This window comes from Nycticebus coucang, chromosome 4, assembly GCF_027406575.1.
Source record: "Nycticebus coucang isolate mNycCou1 chromosome 4, mNycCou1.pri, whole genome shotgun sequence".
In the NCBI taxonomy this organism is placed as follows: domain Eukaryota; kingdom Metazoa; phylum Chordata; class Mammalia; order Primates; family Lorisidae; genus Nycticebus; species Nycticebus coucang.
The window spans coordinates 68733178-68754380 of NC_069783.1; the positions used below are offsets into that span (position 1 = coordinate 68733178).

The following is a 21203-nucleotide window of genomic DNA, read 5'->3' on the forward strand; positions in this document are numbered from 1 at the left end:
ACTCAAGCTAGGCCTTCCATTTGATCCTGCAATCCCACTGCTGGGCATCTACCCAGAAGAAAAAAAGTCCTTTTACCACATACTAGACTGTAAATTGTAGTTCAATTTACAACCGCCAAAATGTGGAAACAGCCTAAATGCCCACCAACCCAGGAATGGATTAACAAGCTTTGGTACATGTATACCATGGAACACCATTCAGCCACTAAAAAATATGGAGACTTTACATCCTTTTAATTAACCTGGATGGATGTGGAACACATTATTCTTAGTAAAGCATCACAAAAATGGAGAAACAAGAATCCTATGTACTCAATTCTGGTATGAGGACAATTAAGGCCCTAGTACATGATGGAGGATAGGGGGTGGGGAGAGCTGAGAAAGGGAAAGGGAGTGAGTGGGGGGACAAGGGGTGTGGTATATCTTTTGGGAACGGGATACAATTATAAGAGGGTCTTTATTTAACAAAAGTAATCAGTGTAACCTGGTTCTGTGTACCCTCAATGAATCCCCAACAATAAAATAAATAAATATATTTCTGCGTGAAAAAAAAAGAATCTACAATCTAATGGAGTGCTAACACAGTTTCTTTATATAGAGTAGCCATAAGACCCCTCTAAAAGGAAGGAAATAATGCTTACCTGACACTTAAAAGCAAGGGATAATTAACAAGGTGAAGAGCAGGGTAAAGAGCATTCCAGGCAGAAGTTTTGTAAAGGCCCTGAGGCCAGATAGAGTTGGAAAAGAGGTCCAGGAACTGTGAACAAATGTGCCTGCAGCAGGGAAGACAGAAAGGGGTCTGGGATGAGACCTGAGAAATAGGCAGGGACCAGATATTACAGGGCCTTGCAGGCCACAATTTGGGCCAAACTGTGCAAAACTGCTTATTACAACCTGAGACAAGTGGACTTGATTATATAGGTAATGGGGATGCAACAGAAGATTTTAAGAGGAATTTATAGGAGGATGAATGGAAGCAGTATGCAAAATGGCCACAATGGGAAGTAGAACAGTCTGGAGCCCAGATGAGGGAGGCCTATACTCATGCAGGGTCAACATACACAGAGATGAGAAAAACTCCAGAGACAGATCTCAAGTGTGGTTAGCAGCCACCAGGACTATACTGTAGCCTGTACTCTGAGTCCATCACCAAACTCCCCAGTAAGCCCCAAAGTTATCAACCTGCCATGGGGGAGTCATAAGGCCCTCCCTCATCTGGTCTCTGCTCCCATTATAGCAACAAGAAAATGTACTGTCAACTGCCTGTACACAGAGACAGTTATCCACTCTTCCCATTGTATGACTACAGACCAAGGTTTCTAGGATCTTAGGTGAGTAAAGGATTCAAATTCCCTAAACCCTTTAAGGGTAGGGAGATGGCAGAGTCCTTTAAGTCAGAGTTTCTATAAATACGGTCTGCAGAGGTATCAGAATCATCTGGAAGTCTGATCAAGGTACAGATTTCTAGTCACCACCCTATAGCTACTCAACCAGAAGACTAGGCATAGAGATGAGGAAACTATCTTAAACAAGTATCCAGGCCCCAACCTTCCTCCCATGGTTAATTCTGATAGCTCTAGGAATAGCTAATGGAGGAAGATTTACTCGAAGCTGTTGGCAATGTCATAATTAGAGGACTACATAGAGCCAAAGAGTCAAGCCGGGCATTCAGTGAGTAATCTAGAAAGAGAAATCTGGGGCGGCGCCTGTGGCTCAGTAGGTAAGGCGCCAGCCCCATATACCGAGGGTGGCGGGTTCAAACCTAGCCCCGGCAAAACTGCAACCAAAAAATAGCCGGGCATTGCGGCAGGCACCTGTAGTCCCAGCTATTCGGGAGGCTGAGGCAAGAGAATTGCTTAAGCCCAGGAGTTGGAGGTTGCTGTGAGCTGTGTGATGCCATGGCACTCTACCGAGGGCCATAAAGTGAGACTCTGTCTCTACAAAAAAAAAAAAAAAAAGAAAGAGAAGTCTGAGCTGGGGATGGTGGCAACATGCCGGCAGTCCCAGCTATTCAGGAAGCTAAGGCAGAAGGATCATTTGAGCCCAAGAGTTGGCGACTATAGTATGCTAAGATCATGCCTGTGAATAGCCACTGCACTCCAGCCTAAGACAGTACAGCCTAAAAAAAAAAAAAGAGAGAGAGAGAGATCTGAGTAAATTATGGAATTTTTTGAAGGTTTCAAAGTAGCATACAGGAGGCAGGACATAAGAGAAGAGGGACAAGCAAAGACAGGGAGCAGTCTTAGGTAATCACTAACAATCGTCATAATCTCTTGCTGTCTTTGGTTGGTTTTCCCAATAGAGTCCTAGGAGAAAAGTGCAGGGTCTCTGCCTCATACATGCCAGATGACTAGGCCATAGACTGTCTGGTCCATGCACACAATCATTCCATCCACCCTTTAAGAGAATACACCCTTTCTTAGTTAAGTATTGTGTCCACCCTCAAGATCTCCTTTCAACCTGCAAGAGCTCCAGGCTCTTTAGAACATCATACTAAAGCAGTGGTTCTCAACCTTCCTAATGCCGCGACCCTTTAATACAGTTCCTCATGTTGTGGTGACCCCCAACCATAAAATTATTTTTGAAGTAGTAACAAAGCAGTAACAAAAACAATTTTATGGTTGGGGGTCACCACAACATGAAGAACTGTATTAAAGGGTCGCGGCATTAGGAAGGTTGAAACCACTGGACTAAAGCTTAATGACTAGCACCATTCAACTACTCATTAAGACTCTCAACCTGGCACATCAGTGCCCTCTAACCTGCCATAAACTCAAGGACCAGGTCAGACACCTTGACACCCACTCCTACACACCCTTGGATCCTGCCATCCATATACATCAAGCCAGTCTTTCACTTTTTATTATGAGTCACTGACAGTCCCACTCTATACTCAATGCTCTCAATCCCTCCCCAAAATTTAGAAATTCCACAGATTCGGGTTGAGCAGAGTCCTGAACTCCTGAGGTATACCTGACTCAGTGGGAGGAGGCAGCTTGAAAGAGTGCTCACACCCTTACCCCTACATGAAGGAAGCTCCAAAACTGCTGTGGGCTTTTGTATAGAAAAATCGTTTCAAAGGTAAGTTGAGTGCAGCGCCTGTGGCTCAATGGGTAGGGCACCGGCCCCATATACCAAGGATGGCGGGTTCAAACCCGGCCCCAGCCAAACTGCAACAAAGATAGCCAGGCATTGTAGCGGGCGCCTGTAGTCCCAGCTACTCAGGAGGCTGAGGCAAGAGAATCACCTAAGCCCAGGAGTTGGAGGTTGCTGTGAGCTGTGATACCACAGCACTCTACCAAGAGCAACAAAGTGAGACTCTGTCTCAAAAAAAAAAAAAAAATCAAAGGTCAGTTGAAACTGATCTACTTTAAAAAATGGCAGGGGCTCGTGCAGTGACTCTTGTCGGTAATCCTAGCACTTTAGAGGTGAAGGTGGGTGAATTGCTTCAGCTCAGGAATTCGAGACCAGCCTGAGCAAGAGTGAGACCCTGTCTCTACTAAAAATAGAAAAACTAGCCAGGTGTGGTGGGAGGCACCTATTGTCCCAGCTACTTGGGAGGCTGACACAGAAGGATGGATCAAGCCCAAGAGTTTGAGGTTGCTGTGAGCTATGATGCCATGGCACTTTACCAAGGGCAACAAAGTGAAACTCTATCTCAATAAAATAAAAAATAAAATTAAAGAATGGAAGGTAGGTTCTTGGCAGCAAAAATCGAAGTGGAGGAAAAAGATAAGTTGGATTTCTGGGTATTTGCTTTTAAAGCAAAGAGCACAAAAAATACAAAGAAAGTAATATGCAACCTTACTCAAACCCTTGTAAATGAACTACCTAATCCTTCCTATAATCCAAAAGCTAGTTCCAAACTAAAGGAGGTAAGAATACTGAAAGATTATTTAAATAATCCCCAGGATTATTTATGAACCTAATCCTGAACTGTGTGCTCTGTTCCTTCTTACACTCCACCCACCATCCAAATACTCCAGGTTTCTGACTTAATGATTCAGCTTCCTGCCCCAGCTTTGCCCCACCTTATCCCTCAGGCCTTTTGCTTCCTTCCTAGTTTAGGATTCTACTTGACTACCAGTTATTTTGCCTTTGGCTACCTGGAGTAAACAATCTGCCTATCCAGATCCTCAACTTTTATCCTCAGCACACATGCCTCCTTCCTTCATGGGCAAGTCTCCTGTTAAGGTTACCCTGGTTTCATGAATATGGCTCAGAGAGAGACACACGTGGTTTACCTCAAGCATGTTACGTGGTTCATCCAGGCAAACACTGCAAGTACCAAAGATGATTGAATAAGAAGGCCAAATGAGCCAAGGGTCAAATGTCTAGACCTCACCCTGACATCATAAAGTATACCTTCCTGCCTAGCCCTCAGGTGCTGCCCCTGACACTGAATACCCCTTCACGGATCTTTCTAGCCACTGCTGATGCCTATGACTAGGAATTTATGGTAAATACAACATAGGCTTTTTTTTTGTAGAGACAGAGTCTCACTTTATCGCCCTTGGTAGAGTGCCGTGGCGTCACACAGCTCACAGCAACCTCCAACTCCTAGGCTTAGGCAATTCTCTTGCCTCAGCCTCCGAAGTAGCTGGGATTATAGGTGCCCGCCACAACACCCGGCTATTTTTTTTGTTGTTGCAGTTTGGCCGGGGCCGGGTTTGAACCCACCACCCTCGGTATGTGGGGCCGGCGCCCTACCCGCTGAGCCACAGGCGCCGCCCCCACAACATAGGCTTTTGCCCTACAGAATTTACAGTCTAGTGAAGGACACAGAAAACTCATTACAGTATGTAAAATATGTACAATAACTAATGGCAATGCATGCTGAGGTGGAGGCTGAAGAAGTGAGGTGAAGTTATATGTAAGCTATAACTTGAAGGATGAACAGGAGATATCCAGGTGGTGGCAGAGCATTCACACGGAACAGTACATGCAAAGGTACATCTAAAGAGATGGGATAGGGGTATTTGCGAAACTTGGTAAATGTAGAATGTAAATGTTTTGGCACAGTAACTGAGATAACGCCGGAAAGGCTATGTTAACCATTGTGATAAAAATGTGTCAAATGGTCTATGAAGCGAGTGTATGATGCCCCATGATCATATCAATGTATTCAGTTATGATTTAATAAAAAAATAAATTAAATTAAATAACCAAGTCATAAAAAAAATAAAAAATAAAAAATAAAGAGATGGGATAAACTGGTAGAAGGGGAGGTGAGGTGAGAGTGAATTGACACAGAGGCCAAGAAAGGCCTCATATGACATATGAAGCTGTTTTATTATTCACTTAATTATTTATTGAATTTCAATAATGTACCAGGCATTGTCCTAGGTGCTAGTAATAAAAATAGACAACATCCCTATTCTCAAAACCTTTACATTCTAATTGGAAAAGACTATAAACAAATATGCAAATAAACCAGAAAAATATTAGATATTGATAAATACTATGCAAAGAATTCAAATAAGGTGATGTGATAGAAATTACAGGGATGGGCACTTTAGAATCATTAGGTGGTCAGGGGAAGATCTGTCTCAGGAGATAAAATTTGAAAACAGGTATCTCAGGACAGGTGCGGTGCTCACACCTGTAATTCTAGCATTCTAGAGGCTGAGGTAGGAGGATCACTTGAGCTGAGGAGTTCAAGACCAGCCTGAACAAAAGCGAGACTTCGGTCCCTACTAAAAACAGAAAAATCAGCCAGGCATTCTGGCAGGCACCTATAGTCCCAGCTAGTGAGGAGGCTGAGACAGGAGGATTGCTTGAACCCAGAAGTTTGAGGTTTCTGTGAATGATGCTGAACCCATGGCACTCTAGCTTGGGCAATGGGCTAAATGGGGGACGTAGTCATCAAAATATTTGACAGGTTGGGACAGCGCCTGTGGCTAAGTCAGTAGGGTGCCAGCCCCATGTACCGAGGGTGGAGGGTTCAAACCCAGCCCAGCCAAACTGCAACAAAAAAATAGCTGGGCGCTGTGGTGGGCGCCTGTCGTCCCAGCTACTTGGGAGGCTAAGGCAAGAGAATCGCCTAGGCCCAGGAGTTGGAGGTTGCTGTGAGCAGTGTGATGTCACGGCACTCTACCAAGGGTGATAGAGTGAGACTATCTCTACAAAAAAAAAAAGTAAATATATATATATATATTTGACACGTTTTGATTCTTTTTAAAATATTATTTACCATATTCTCTGTAAATTAAATAATTTTTCAAAAAAGAATGGGGACAGAGGGGAGAGCCTATAAAGGACATCTTTTGCTTCATATACTAAATTTTCTGTTTCTCCCACCCTACTCAATATTCACATCTAACAGCTTCCCATCTGCCTGTATTTGCAATGTTAACACTAAGCCCCCTAATTCCATACTCTATCCAGACTCCTTGCTTCCAAGCCAGCCCTGGCCTCCAATCTAAGCCACAGGAGGGGAGATCAGACTCTAAAGTCTTAAACACAGGGGAAATGGATGCAAATGCCTGCTTTAAGGTGGCCTTGCTGGCCAGCAGAAACCTCAAGGAGGAAAAGGTATTTGAAGATAAATGAAGGTGTGGAAGCAATTCTAGAGTGCCAGGAAATGAGGCTAGAAGACAGGCAAAGTCACAGGGGAAATGGTATAGGGTGAGTTGAAGAAAAAACTAATTTCACTTGTAAAAATCCAATATTCTATAATTTGGTAGAAACCAGATTTATAGCAAAAGGAAGAGGGCAAGCTGCATTCTGTGAAGAGTCTGGTTGGAGGACAGTGTCTAGGGGTGTCTACAAGAGTCAGTTCACAAGGCAGCATTTCCAAGAGGCACAATCTATAAAGGTTTAGAAGCTGGAGCAGCAGAAGCTAGAGCCTTGAATAGAAAGGAGGACCTATACAAATAAAGAAAGATGGTGCTGAAATAAAGTCTTTGCTCTTCAGCAAACCAAAGACAAATTAGGGGCAGCTTTCTGGTGTTTGTGCTCTTAACTTCCAACTTTGTATAGATGAAACATAACGAATTTCATCATATTTTCCTAGTTAACCCTTCAAAATGATACTGCCCAGGCCTTACCCAACAGCTGATTCACCACCAATTAATTAGCCTATATCACAGTCCTATTGAGCCTTACACCTCACGTAGTCACATACCACACAGCTCTGGAAAAAAACAATATGGTGTGAGCTGTCAAAGTCCTCTTGGTACCTGACCTCGCCCTGTGGGGTAGGTTTCATTTCAAAACTGAAAGAGACTGAAGGGCTGGGGAAATCCAAAGATCAACAGAGCCAGGAACAGGTGGTTCCCAGCAGAAAACTCACCCAGGCTGGAACTCAAAACAGAAACCAGACCATTGATAAGACATGGTTTATGGTATCTGTCTCCAAGCCTTCAAATGCCATTTGTATGTTTTCCAATATTTACAACAGGGCATGACCGCACACATCCAACTCCTATTAAAAATCTAATTCTCCAAACACTCAAGCAACTTCCTGGTTTCATTAAATTTAGAATTTGGGATGGTTCCAGTAACTAGGATATCAGGAGACTTGTGAAGTCTTCAGTCCTTCACATGGGCCACATTTTTTTTTTTTTTTTTTTGTAGAGACAGAGTCTCACTGTACCACCCTCGGGCAGAGTGCCGTGGCGTCACATGGCTCACAGCAACCTCTAACTCTTGGGCTTACGCGATTCTCTTGCCTCAGCCTCCCGAGCAGCTGGGATTACAGCTATTTTTTTGTTGCAGTTTGGCCGGGGCTGGGTTTGAACCCACCACCCTCGGCATATAGGGCTGGCGCCCTACTCACTGAGCCACAGGCGCCGCCCCACATGGGCCACATCTTAACTGTTATGAATTTTATCACCTCTTCCTTCTTCATCTCCCCACAAACCCTTGATGAAATTCCTGCCTGATTAAAAAATTTCCAAGATGGGCGGCTCCTGTGGCTCAGTGAGTAGGGTGCCAGCCCCATATACCAAGGGTGGCAGGTTCGAACTCAGCCCCAGCCAAACTGCACAATAAGAACAACAAAAAAAATAGCCAGGCGTTGTGGCGGGGGCCTATAGTCCAAGCTACTTGGGAGGCTGAGGCAAGAGAAACACCTAAGCCCAAGAGCTGAAGATTGCTGTAAGCTGTGATGCCACAGTCTCTACCGAGGATGACAAAGTGAGACTCTGTCTCTAAAAAAAAAAAAAAAAAATTTCCAAGTTGTTCATAATGGCCTTCTCACTGTAGCAATATTCAATATAATAAATGTCTACTTCAACAAAGGAGTCTAGTTCTTTGCTTGAGGTTCATTTGTAACTAGCTATATGATCTTGGGCAAGTCACTTCATCTTTCTGAACTCAGTTTCAATTTCCTGACCTGTAACATGAAGAAGATAGAAACGGAAGGGAAGTAATAATACATCCTAGAGCTGTGAAAAAACTTAATTTTTTTAAAATTTGTTTTTCTGGGGGCAGCACCTGTGGTTCAGTCGGTAAGGCGCCGGCCCCATATACCGAGGGTGGCGGGTTCAAACCCGGCCCCGGCCGAACTGCAAGAAAAAAATAGCCGGGCGTTGTGGCGGGCGCCTGTAGTCCCAGCTACTCGGGAGGCTGAGGCAAGAGAATCGCTTAAGCCCAGGAGTTGGAGGTTGCTGTGAGCTGTGTGAGGCCACGGCACTCTACCCAGGGCCATAAAGTGAGACTCTGTCTCTACAAAAAAAAAAAAAAAAAATTTGTTTTTCTGTGAATTTTATAGAGAAGTATCGGGAAAGACTTCAGTTTTTTTTAAGTCTAAAAGGCTCATCAAGGACCAAGCAGGGTTATTTTTAAAAGACAGATACCTTAGCATACCACAGTGAAAAATTCACTTCCAAAAAGACAGAACAGGTTATTGCTTACAAGGAAAAAGAACCTGTTGGCACTGCAGTTCTCATGTATATCATCAGAAATTCAAAACAATAGAAAGCTGCTATAGGGTGGGGACTGTGGCTCAATGGGTAGGGGGCCAGCCCCATATACTGAGGGTAGTGGGTTCAGACCCGGCCGTGGCCAAACTGCAACAAAAAATAGCCAGGCATTGTGGTGGGTGCCTGTAGTCCCAGCTACTCGGGAGGCTGAGGCAAGAGAACTGCCTAAGCCCAGGACTGGAGATTGCTGTGAGCTGTGATGCCATGGCACTCTACCAAGGGTGATAAAGTGTTAAGATTCTGTCTCTAAAAAAAAAGAAAAGAAAAGCTGCTATAGACTCTGTAGATACTAGTAGGACTAGTATTCAAAAATCCTAAACTCAGGCTCGGCGCCTGTAGCTCAAGCAGCTAAGGCGCCAGCCACATACACCTGAGCTGGCGGGTTCAAATCCAGCCCAGGCCTGCCAAACGACAATGATGGCTGCAACCAAAAAATAGCCTGGCGTTGTGGCAGGCACCTGTAGTCCTGGCTACTTGGGAGGTGGAGGCAGGTGAATCGCTTGAGCCCAAGAGTTGGAGGTTGCCATGAGCTGTGATGCCATAGCACTCTACCCAGGGTGACAGCTTGAGGGTCTATCTCAAAAAAAAAAAATCCTAAACTGGGCGGCGCCTGTGGCTCAGCGGGTAGGGCGCCGGTCCCATATGCCAGAGGTGGCGGGTTCAAACCCAGCCCCGGCCAAAAAAAAAAATCCTAAACTCAGGCTCGGCGCCCATAGCACAGTGGTTATGGCACCAGTCACATACACCAAAGTGGTGGGTTCGAACCTGACCTGGGCCAGCTAAATGACAATGACAACTGCAACAAAATAGCTAGGCATTGTGGCAGGCGCCTGTAGTCCCAGGTACTTGGGAGGCTGAGGCAAGAGAATCGCTTATGCCTAAGAGTTTGAGGTTGCTGTGAGCTGTGACACCACAGCACTCTACCAAGGGCCACAAAGTGAGACTCTGTCTCTTAAAAAAAAAAAGTAAAGAAATGTCCTAGTCAATTAATGTTTAAAATTGGAACAAAGCCAGGAAAGACAAAATATGCAAGAAATATTTACATCACCACAAAAAAATCTTTTAATGGGTTGGACCAAATGGCTTTTGATGGCCTTAGTACAAACAGAAACTGTCTTGTACGCAAAAGTCTCTGGTAATTTGGGTTTGTGAGTTGTTCATCACCTAGTGGCCTGATGAAGTAAATGCAGTTTGTCAAGTGCCCGGATAAACTTCCAGCCATTTTGTGAGCTCTGATAGAGTATGTGGGGCAGCAGCCTGACCTTGTAAAGAGCGTAAGAGTAAGAGACTACAAACTCTCCAGACTCATATGCAATTATAAAGACTTAGAGCACAATCCATTCATTCTCCAAGGATGTGGAGAAGTCTACTCACTTTGTGCCTTAATAATCACAAGAAGTGAAGCACATTTGTTAGGCTGTATTTGCAAAGTAATGAAAGGCAGAAGCTGCTTTTGCACAGACTAATCTGAATTGAAAGTAAGTTTAGATGCTACAAAGAGTGCAAATGGGCCTTATAAGTAAAAAGATTGTCTTCAAAGGTTCCTAAGGCTGGCATGTAGAATATGCATTATACTTATCCTTTATGGTTCCAGGAGACTGACCAAAAATTAGTAAGTCTCAATTAGATTTCAATTCAAACAAGAAATGTTCTTTTTTTGTAGAGACAGAGTCTCACTTTATCACCCTCGGTAGAGTGCCATGGCATCACACGGCTCACAGCAACCTCCAACTTCTGAGCTTAGGTGATTCTCTTGCCTCTCAGCCTCCCAAGCAGCTGGGACTACAGGCACCCACCACAATGCCCAGCTATTTTTTTGTTGCAGTTTGGCCGGGGCCAGGTTTGAACCCACCACCCTCAGTATATGGGGCCAGTGCCCTACTCACTGAGCCACAGGCGCCACCCCAAAACAAGAAATTTTCTACCAAAGAGAACTATGCAACAATACAATAATGTCCTCAAGAAGTGATGAGCTCCCCCATCAATGGATGTATTCAAAGAGAACTTGGATGATCATCTGTGGAAGGGACCACAGAAAGCACTGCTGTAATTAGATGGCAGACTGCAGACAAAGAGATTGTATTAAATTACCTCAAAGACTCTTTCCAGCTCCACGAGTCTATAATGCTAAATAAAACAAACAAAAACCAGGAAAAAAATAACCAGAGTCCTCCTTCTGCTTATTTTTTTTAAGATCTAACCAGGTGATTAAAACTTTTGGCTGAGGGCAGCGCCTGTGTGCTCAAAGGAGGAGGGCACCAGCCCTGTATGCCGGAGGTGGCGGGTTCAAACCCAGCCCCAGCCAAAAAATGCAAAAAAAAAAAAAAAAAGAAAAGAAAAGAAAGAAAACAAAACAGTATCCTCAAAGTGTTGGGAGAAAATAACTGTACATCCCAAATTATATATTTGATAAAAAATATCCTTCTAAAATCTTAGGCCTTCTTATTCCTAGCCCAGTGGTCAAAATCTTTCATTTTTCAAATGAGAAAAACAGAACTAGCCCTACTACCTCTTAAATCATACAGCCCTTACTACCTACTTTACACAGGTAACAGAAGACTACAAGCAGTAGAAAGCAGAGGTTATCAGCATGGACTCTGGAGCCAGGTTGCTTTATTCAAATCCCAACTTTACCATTTACTAACTGCATGACTTTAAGCAAGTTTTAACCTCTCTTCAACTCCATAAAATAGGGATAAGAGTGACTACTTACAGGTTATTTAAAGGAGTAAATGAAATAATCCAATAAAGTACATAGCACAAAGAAGTTCTTAGTGCTTACACTGTTTTGCTTCCCATCCTTACCAGTCATATTAAGAAGAGACAAGCATAATAACAAGAGAAACAGGAAAAGCTCCTACTTCTGATCCAGAGAGCACTGAGACACATGTTTTTTTAGTTTCATTTCCTGGCCCAGGGAGCACCCAATCCCTCAGCAGAAGAATGTAACTAAACTACCATTTATTTCTTTGGATCTAGGGAAGAATTAATTCAGAAAATAATCAAATCACACACTATGGTGAAAGATGCTTATGATCACAGTGAAGCTCATAAAGGTCAAAACCCAACCCTGACCTTAACACTTAGTCAACTCAAGTTCAACAACATGCGGGTTTTGTCTCTTCCCTTCAACCTACTGAAGAGATGCAGTATAATGGTTAAGAGCAAAAGCTCTGGAGTTCAACTGCCTGGATACAAACCGGGTCCATCATTTATATGCTGTGTGACTTAGGTAAATTATCTCTCTCAAAGACTTTGTTTCTCTATCTGTTAAATGACAATAACAACTATTTTAATTACGATAATAGCTGACACTTGGTAAGCACCTTCTAAATGCCAAATACTGGCTTGGGGCCTGTAGCTCAAGCAGCTAGGGTGCCAGCCACATACACCGGCCTGGCAGGTTCAAGTCCAGCCTGGGCTCGCCAAACAACAATGACAACTACAACCAAAAAATAGCTGGGAATTGCGGCAAGCGCCTATAGTCTCAGCTACTTGGGAGGCTGAGGCAAGAAAATCACTTAAGCCTAAGAGTTTGTGATGCTACGGCACTCTACCCAGGGCAACAGCTTGAGACTCTGTCTCTAAATAAATAAATAAGTGCCAAACACTAGGCTAAGCACTTTACATGGCTTATGTCATTTAACTGTCAACCATCCTTAGGAAACAGGCACTATCATTACCTTCATTTTCTAGATACAGATGCTCAACTTATAATGATGTGCCATCCTGGTAAACCCATTTCAAGTTAAAAATACTATCAGTCAAAATGTATTTACTGGGCAGCGCCTGTGGCTCAGAGAGTAGGGCGCTGGCCCCAAATACTGAGGGTGGCAGGTTCAAACCTGGCCCCAGCCAAACTGCAACAAAAAATAGCTGGGCATTGTGGTGGGAGCCTATAGTCCCAGCTACTCGGGAGGCTGAGGCAAAAGAATCACCTAAGCCAAAGAGCTGGAGGTTGCTGTGAGCTGTGATGACACAACACTCTACCAAGGGTGACAAAAGTGAGACTCTGTCTCTTAAAAAAAAAAAAAATGTATTTACTACACCTAACCTACCCAACACCACAGCTTAGCCTAGCCTCTCACTCAAAACATTAGCCTATAGTTGGGCAAAATCATCTACAAAGCCTATTTTATAATAAAGTATTGAATATCTCATGTAATTTATTAAATGCAGTAAACTATAGAGTACAGCATCGGCCATTTACTCTCATGATCACAATGCCCAACACACATCGCTAGCCTGGAAAAGAACAAAATTCAGAATTTGAAGTGTAGTTTCTAATAAATGAATATTGCTTTTGTGCCATTATAAAGTCAAAAAATTGTTAAGTCAAACCATTGTAAGTTCTATACTGCTCTGCTTTTCATGGTACTGACATCTTGTGGTTGTTAAAAGATGATGTTCCACATGAAATGCTTAGCACAGTGCCTGGTTCATCAAAGTTAGCCATTACTATCGTTGCTGTTAATCATCATCATCAATCTCTTTCAGCCTCTCCCAAAGATTGCCATAATACCTACTAAGTTCCAATTTTATCTAAAGGGAAAGAGTTGTTTTCTTACCTATCAGCTCACTGAATAGCATGGGATACAGTTCTAGAGTTTTATTTCCCTCACATAATACAGGAATAAGTACCTAGGTGGAGAGACAGAGAAATATTTACTAGAAACCTTTTACTCTATAAAAGCAGTATACTAAAGTCTTTGTTGTTGTTTGAGACAGAGTATCATTCTGTTATCCTGGGTAGAGTACTGTTGTGTCATCAAAGCTCACAGCAACCTCAAACTCTTGGGCTCAAGTGATTCCCTTGCCTCAGTCTCCAGAGTAGCTGGGACTACAAAGGCCTGCCATAATGCCTGTCTAGTTTTTCTATTTTGGGGTCTCACTCTTGCTTAGGCTGGTCTCAAACCCTAAGCTCAAACAATCCACCCATCTCAGCCTCCCAGAGTGCTAGGATTAAAGGCGTGAGCCACTACACCCAGCCAAGTTTTTGTTCTTTAAAAATAAAATCTTTAGAGCTGCCACCTTGCATCCCCGCGTGTGCGCTTAAACTCAACTGGTCTACCCGAGACCCCCTGAGCTCCAACCCTAGTCCCCCGCGCAGCCCCATTTACGCTCCAACAAGATGAAAGAAACTATCATGAACCAAGAGAAACTCGCCAAACTGCAGGCACAAGTGCGCATTGGTGGGAAAGGAACTGCTCGCAAAGAAGAAGGTGGTTCATAGAACAGCTATAGTAGGTGATAAAAAACTTTAGGAGAATTCTCCTTAAAGAAATTAGGGGTATGGTGGCGTCCGTGGCTCAGTGAGTAGGGCGCCGGCCCCATATACCAGAGGTGGTGGGTTCAAACCCAGCCCCAGCCAAAAAGAAAAAGCTGCAAAAAAAAAAAAAAAAAAAAAGTTAGGGGTAAACAATATCTCTGGTATTGAAGAGGTGAATACGTTCACAAACTAAGGAACAGTGATCCACTTTAACAACCCTAAAGTTCAGGCATCTCTGGCAGAAAACACTTTCACCATTACAGGCCATGCTGAGACAAAGCAGCTGACAGAAATGCTACCCAGCATCTTAAACCAGCTTGGTGCAGACAGTCTGCTAGCTAGCTTGAAGAGACTGGATGAAGCTCTGCCTAAATAATCTGTGGAAGGGGCGGCGCCTGTGGCTCAGTGAGTAGGGCGTCGGCCCCATATACCGAGGGTGATGGGTTCGAACCTGGCCCCGGCCAAACTGCAACAAAGGAATAGCCGGGCGTTGTGGAGGGTGCCTGTGGCCTCATCTACTCGGGAGGCTGAGGCAAGAGAATCGCCTAGGCCCAGGAGTTGGAGGTTGCTGTGAGCTGTGATGCCACAGCACTCTACCAAGGGCGATAAAGTGAGACTCTGTCTCAAAAAAAAAAAATCTGTGGATGGAAAAGCACACTTGCTTGCTACTGGAGAGGATGATGACGATGAAGTTCCAGATCTTGTGGAGAATTTTGATGAGGCTTCCAAGAATGAGGCAAACTGAATTGAGTCAACTTTTGAAGATGAAACTTGAAGAAGTTACTGGAAGCTGCTATTTTGTATTATGACTGCTTTTTAAAATTGTTTTTGTTTATGGATCTAACAAAATCTAGATCTCTAATATTTTTAAGCCCAAAGAATAAAAAATAAAAATAATAAAAAATAAAATCTTTACTTTCTGAGGCAAGAGGATTGCTTGAGCCCAAGAGATAGAGGTTGCTGTGAGCTATGACGCCATGGCACTCTACCCAGGGCAACAGCTTGAGACTCTGTCTTAAACAAAAATAAATAAACAAAATCTTTATTATTCATATTAGTAAAAATATATACTTGAGTGGCACCTGTGGCTCAAGGAGTAGGGCGCTGACCCCATATACCGAGGGTATTGGGTTTAAACTCAGCCCTGGCCAAAAAACTGCAAAAAAAAAAAAAAAATTAAAGAATGAGATAGAAAAAATATATACTCATAAAAACTTGTTTTTCAAAATAAAACAGATATATACAGTATTTACCCAAAATAAATAAATAAATAAACTTGTCAGTCCTCTACTTCCTGTCCCCATTTCACTCTCCTGTTCTCAAAACTGGTATATTACAAACATGCACTATAGCAAAGCAGTTCAGAGAGTGGACTTGGGAACTAGATGAGTGACACCACTACTTATTAGCTTTGTAGACTTAGGCAAGTTACCCATCCTCGTTGGGCCTCAATTTCCCCATTCATACAATGGAGAACTTACTCAAAGGTTGTAAGGTACACAGTCATCATTATGAAAATAGAGATTCCAGGCAGCACCTGTGGCTCCATGCTGGGCGTTGTGGGGGGCACCTGTAGTCCCAGCTACTCAGGAGGCTAAGGCAAGAGAATCACTTAAGCCCAAGAGCTGGAGGTTGCTGTGAGCTGTGATGCCATTGCACTCTACTTAAGGATGATAAAGTGAGACTCTGTTTCTAAAAAAAAAAAGAAAGAAAGAAAAAAGAAAACAGAGATTCCAATCCAATAGATCTCATGTGGGTATCTGCACTTAATAAATTCTGTGGTATTGCTGAGGCCATTGGCCCTGGGACTACACTTTGGAAGCAACTACGCTGTGCGTTTTTTTGTTTGTTTTTTTAACACACAGACACCCATGTAGGCATTTGTTTTAACAAAAACAAAAAAAAAGTTATGCTGTGGTAGTACCTGATATTTTTCTCCTGCTTAATGCATTCTCAATAGTTCCTTTTCATTATTCCAATAATGTGATTTTAAACTGCATTATATTCATTATTAGGTATTTATGTGGTTTCCATTTTTTTAATATCATAGATAATGCTGGAATAAATATTGTTATACACACAAAAAACACTGGTATATTAGTCACTCAATCCTCACAAGAAAGATCATGTCATTGGTTATGTCTCCATTTGAAAAATACAGAAAGTGAGGTTCAAGACCACATAGCTAATAAGTGGGTTACCAGAAAAGAACTTTGATGGATGAAGGTAACGTTGGTTAACTCTTTCACTCACTTATCTTGGGAGAAGTTGGCTGTATTAGAAGGTATCTATCAACTACCTAAAAAGAACTATGACTGATAATAGGATTTTAAAGTAACACTTGTAAAGGTCATATCTGCTCTATTAAGGTAAGACCAAATGTAAACTGTAAACTAAAAAGCCAGTAATGCAGTGAGTTATCATCAATCCTGCCCTTCCAGAAAGAGTGCAAATTATTGATAAGCCTGACAAAGCAGGACTTTATCTCTGATGATATCCATACCCCTGCACACTGTCCTCACCTTCCCAATTCCAGAACAATGTAGTACTTTATCCTTCTAGAGAGCACAGTACTATTCTGGTCACAATAAGCATTTTACAAACTCTGAGAAACTTGAGAGCAGGAACAAGGTCTAATTCATATACATCTTCCATTATGTGGTACCTAGCCCTCTATTTATTCAGTATATTTTTGTTTAAAAACAAAAACAAACTGCCCAGGTGCGGTGGCTCATGCCTGTGATCCTAGCACTCTGGGAAGCCCAGGCAGGTGGACTGCATGAGCTCAGGAGTCCAAGACTAGCCTGAGCAAAAGTCAGATGCTGTCTGTACTAAAAATAGAAAAACTAGCTGGGCATTGTGGCAGGTGCCTGTAGTCCCAGCTACTTGAGAGACTGAGGAAAGAAGATCACATGAGCCCGGGAGTTTGAGCTTGCTTTGAGCAAGCACTCTAGCCAGGATGACAGAGTGAGACTCTGTTTCAAAAATAAATATAATATAATATAATCAAAAAGGAACAAATTTATTCATTCAACTCCTATGTTCTAGCCTCCGTTGTTGGGAGGTGAGGATATACCAATAAGCAAAAGAAAGTCCCCGGGCGGCGCCTGTGGCTCAAGGAGTAGGGCGCTGGTCCTATATGCCAGAGGTGGTGGGTTCAAACCTAGCCCCGGTCAAAAAACAAAAAAAAAAAAGAAAGTCCTAATCATCATGAAATTTACATTCTAGTGAAGGGCAACATATAAAAAACTATTATGATAGAGTCCCTAGAACAATTCCTGGCACATAGTAGGTAGCACTCAATAAGTACTGTTAAATGATGAATAAATTAATGAATAAATATTATGTCAATAGGAAATAAATGCTATGGAGAAAAATAAGGCAGAGAGAGGGAATAGGAAAAGCAGAGGGCAGGAAAATACATTTTACTTAAACAGTTTGGTTAAGGAATACTTCACTGATTAGGTGACAGTTGAGCAGAAACATAAGGGAGGTAAGGGAAAAGGCCATATTGATATCTGGAAAAATTATGTTCTAGGCAGAAAAACAATTACAACGGCCCCAAGGCCTGGCATGCTGGAGGAACTACAAGACCAATATAGCTAGAACATAAGGGGAAGTGGTAGGAGATGAAATCAGAACAAGAAGGAGAGGTGTTGCTGCAGATCCGCACGGCCTTATAGATCACAGTAAGGATGGTAGTTGTTAATGCAAGTGGGATTTTAACCCGGTACCCAGTAGACAGTTTTCAGCAGAGCGGTGACATAATCTTATATACGCTTAAAACAATTATTCTTAGCTGGGCATTGTGGCAGGTGCCTGTAGTCCCAGTTACTTGGGAAGCTGAGGCAGAAGAATCACTTAAGCCCAAGAGTTTGAGGTTGCTGTGAGCTGTAATGCCATCGCACTCTACTGAGGGCAACACAGTGAGACTCTGTTAGACTTGAGGGGTCAAGATCAAAAGAAGATAAACCAACAGCAGCAGGGAAGGTGGTTAAGTGTTCAAATGCTAGATATATTTTAAGGTGAAGTAGACAGGACATGCAAGTGGATTAGATGAGGAAAGTAAAAAGAACAGAATCAAGAGAGACTCCTTTATATCTGTATATTTGATACAAATAAAACTGAGATGAGGAAGAACTTCCAGAGATGCAGGTTTGATAAGAAAAGTTCTGAAGTCATATTTCTTTTTTTTGAGACATTCTCCCTATGTCACCCTCGGTAGAGTGCTATTGCATCACAGCTCAGAGAAACCTCAAACTCTTGGGCTTAAGGGATTCTCTTGCCTCAGCCTCCTAAGTAGCCGGAACTACAGACGTCCAGCTACTACAAATAGCCTGGCTACTTTTTTGTTGCAGTTGTTTAGCTGGCCTGGGCTGGGTTAGAACCGGCCACCCGCAGTGTATGTGGCTGGCGCCGTAACCACTGTGCTACAGGCGCCAAGCCTTAAGTTAGATTTTTTTTTTTTTTTTGAGACAGCCTCAAGCTGTCACCCTGGGTAGAGTGCCGTGGCATCACAGCTCATAGCACAGCAACCTCCAACTCCAGAGCTCAAGCGATTCTCCTGCCTCAGCCTCCCAAGTTGCTGGGACTACAGGTGCCCGCCACAATGCCAAGCCATTTTTTGGTTGTAGCTGTCATTTTTGGCGGGCGTGGGCTGGATCGGAACCCACCAGTTCAGGTGTATGTGGCTGGCACCCTAGCTGCTTGAGCCACAGGTGCTGAGCCAAAGTTAGATTTTTTAATAAGTACAAGAAGCTAGCTGAGTGCAGTGGCTCATACCTGTAATCCCGGCACTATGGTAAACTGAGGCAGGATGACTGCTTGAGGCCAGGAGTTTGAGGTTAGCCTGGGCAACATAACAAGGCCCCATCTCTAAAAAAAAAAACACTAAAAATTAGTAGGGCATAGCAGTACATGCCTGTTGTCCCAGCTACTCAGGAAAGCTGAGGCAGCAGGATCCCTTGAGCCTAGGAGCTCGAAGTTACACTAAGTTATGATCACACTACTATGCTCCAGCCTAGAGAACAGAGCAAGACCCTATCACTAAAATTTAAAAAAAAGGGGGGGGGGGAATCTATCAAGTAGAGATAGCCAGTAGACAGATGAATACAAGAATCCAGAGTTGGCTCAGCGCCTGTGGCTCAAGCAGCTGGGGTGCCAGCCATATACACTGGAGCTGGTGGGTTCAAATCCAGCCTGGGCCTGCCAAACAATGTCAACTACAACCAAAAAATAGCCAGGCATTGTGGCGGGTGCCTATAGTCCCAGCTACTTGGGATGCTCAGACAAGAGAATCGCTTAAGCCCCAAGAGTTTGAGGTTGCTGTGAGCTGTGATAGCATGACACTCTACTGAGGGCTACATAGTGAGACTCTGTCTCAAAAAAAAAGAATCCGGAGTTCATGGCCAGACATGCTGACTCACGCCTATAATCTCAGCACTTCAGGAAGCTGAAGTGTAAGGATCATTTGAGACCACTCTGGTATCATGGCCTACCTCTATAAAAATTAAAAAAAAAAAAAAAACCAGCCAGGCATGGTGGTGCCACCTGTAGTCCTAGCTACTTGGGAGGCTGAGGCAATATGACCACTTGAGCCCAGAAGTTTGAGGCTGCAGTGAGCTATGATCATACCAGTGCACTCTAACGGAGCGACAGAGCAAAACCTAGTCTCAAAAATAAGGCCTTGGGTTCAGAAAAAAAAATTTTTTTTTTTTTTTTTGATAGAAACAGAGTCTCACTTTATCACCCTTGGTAGAGTGCCATAGCATCATAGCTAACAACAACCACCAACTCCTGGGCTTAGGCGATTCTCTTGCCTCAGTCTCCAAAGTAACTGGGATTAGTAGGCGTCCACCACAACTCCCAGCTACTTTTTTGTTGCAGTTTGGCCGGGAGCGGGTTTGAACCCGCCACCCTCGGTATATGGGGCCGGCACCCTACTCACTGAACCACAGGCACTGTCCCCAGAAAAGAATTCTAAAGTAGTAATCAGAATTCAAGAATTGTCAGGGTATATATGGTATTTAAAGTCTTGAAAGAGATAACCTAGGAAAGGTAGACAGAGAAGAGATCCAAGGACTGCTCTGAGTACTCCATGATTGGAGTCTGAGGAGATGAAGGTGATCAGAAAAAAAAAAAAAAGATTGAGAAGGACGAACTAGTAAGATAGGAGAACCAAGGGAATGGCATCCTGAAGTCAAAAGAAGCTAAAGGGAGCATCAAATGCTGCTGAGAGGTCAAGAATGAAGATAGGTGAAAAATGACCACTGAATCTTCGTGCTATTTTCTTTTTTCTTTTTTTTTTTTTTGAGACATAGTCTATGTTGCCCTTGGTAGAGTGCCATTGCATCACAGCTCATAGCAACCTCCAACTCTTGGGCTTAAGTGATTCTCTTGCCTCAGCCTCCCAAGTAGCTGGGACTACAGGAACCCACCACAAGGCCGGGCTATCTTGCAGTTGTCACTGCTGTTGGCAGGCCTGGACTGGATTCAAACCCGCCAGCTCCACTGTATGTAACTGACGCCCTAGCCACTGAGCTACAGGTACTGAGCCTTCATGCTATTTTCTAAGCTTGTTCTTTCCTACTCCACACATACTATGTTTCCACCTCTTTTAATCCAGGTAAAATTCCAGTATTGTCTAATGAATACACATAAGGTTTCTCTTTAATGCAGCACCATCCATGTCTCAAAAACACAAAAAAACAGAAATTTATCCTCTTAATCTGGACACAACAAATTTTACAGGGACTAATTTTATTTATTTATTTATTTTTGAGACAGTCTCATTTTGTTGCCCTTGGTAGAGTGCTATGGTGTCACAGCTCACAGCAATCTCAAATTCTTGGGCTCAAGCAATTCTCTTGCCTCAGCCTCCCAAGTAGCTGGAACTACAGACATCCACAACAATGCCTGGCTTTTTTTGTTGTTGTTGTTACAGTTTTCATTGTTGTTTAGCTGGCCCCGGCCAAGTTCGAACCTTCCAACATTGGTGCATGTGGCCG

The 21203-nt window shown here is 43.2% G+C and overlaps 1 long non-coding RNA gene and 1 pseudogene across 5 annotated transcripts in view; one reads left to right on the forward strand and one right to left on the reverse strand.

Annotated features, from left to right (window-relative positions):
• LOC128583177 (uncharacterized) overlaps nt 1-21203 on the reverse strand; it is a 134166-nt gene that overhangs the window by 101019 nt on the left and 11944 nt on the right. For 2 of the 5 annotated variants that reach the window (XR_008379398.1, XR_008379400.1), the window contains exon 4: nt 18979-19071. The exons of the other annotated variants lie outside the window; for them this stretch is intronic. This is a non-coding gene — a long non-coding RNA (uncharacterized LOC128583177). The remainder of the gene's footprint in view (nt 1-18978; nt 19072-21203) is intronic. 5 annotated transcript variants of the gene reach the window in all.
• LOC128583172 (transcription factor BTF3-like) lies at nt 13922-14992 on the forward strand (annotated as a pseudogene).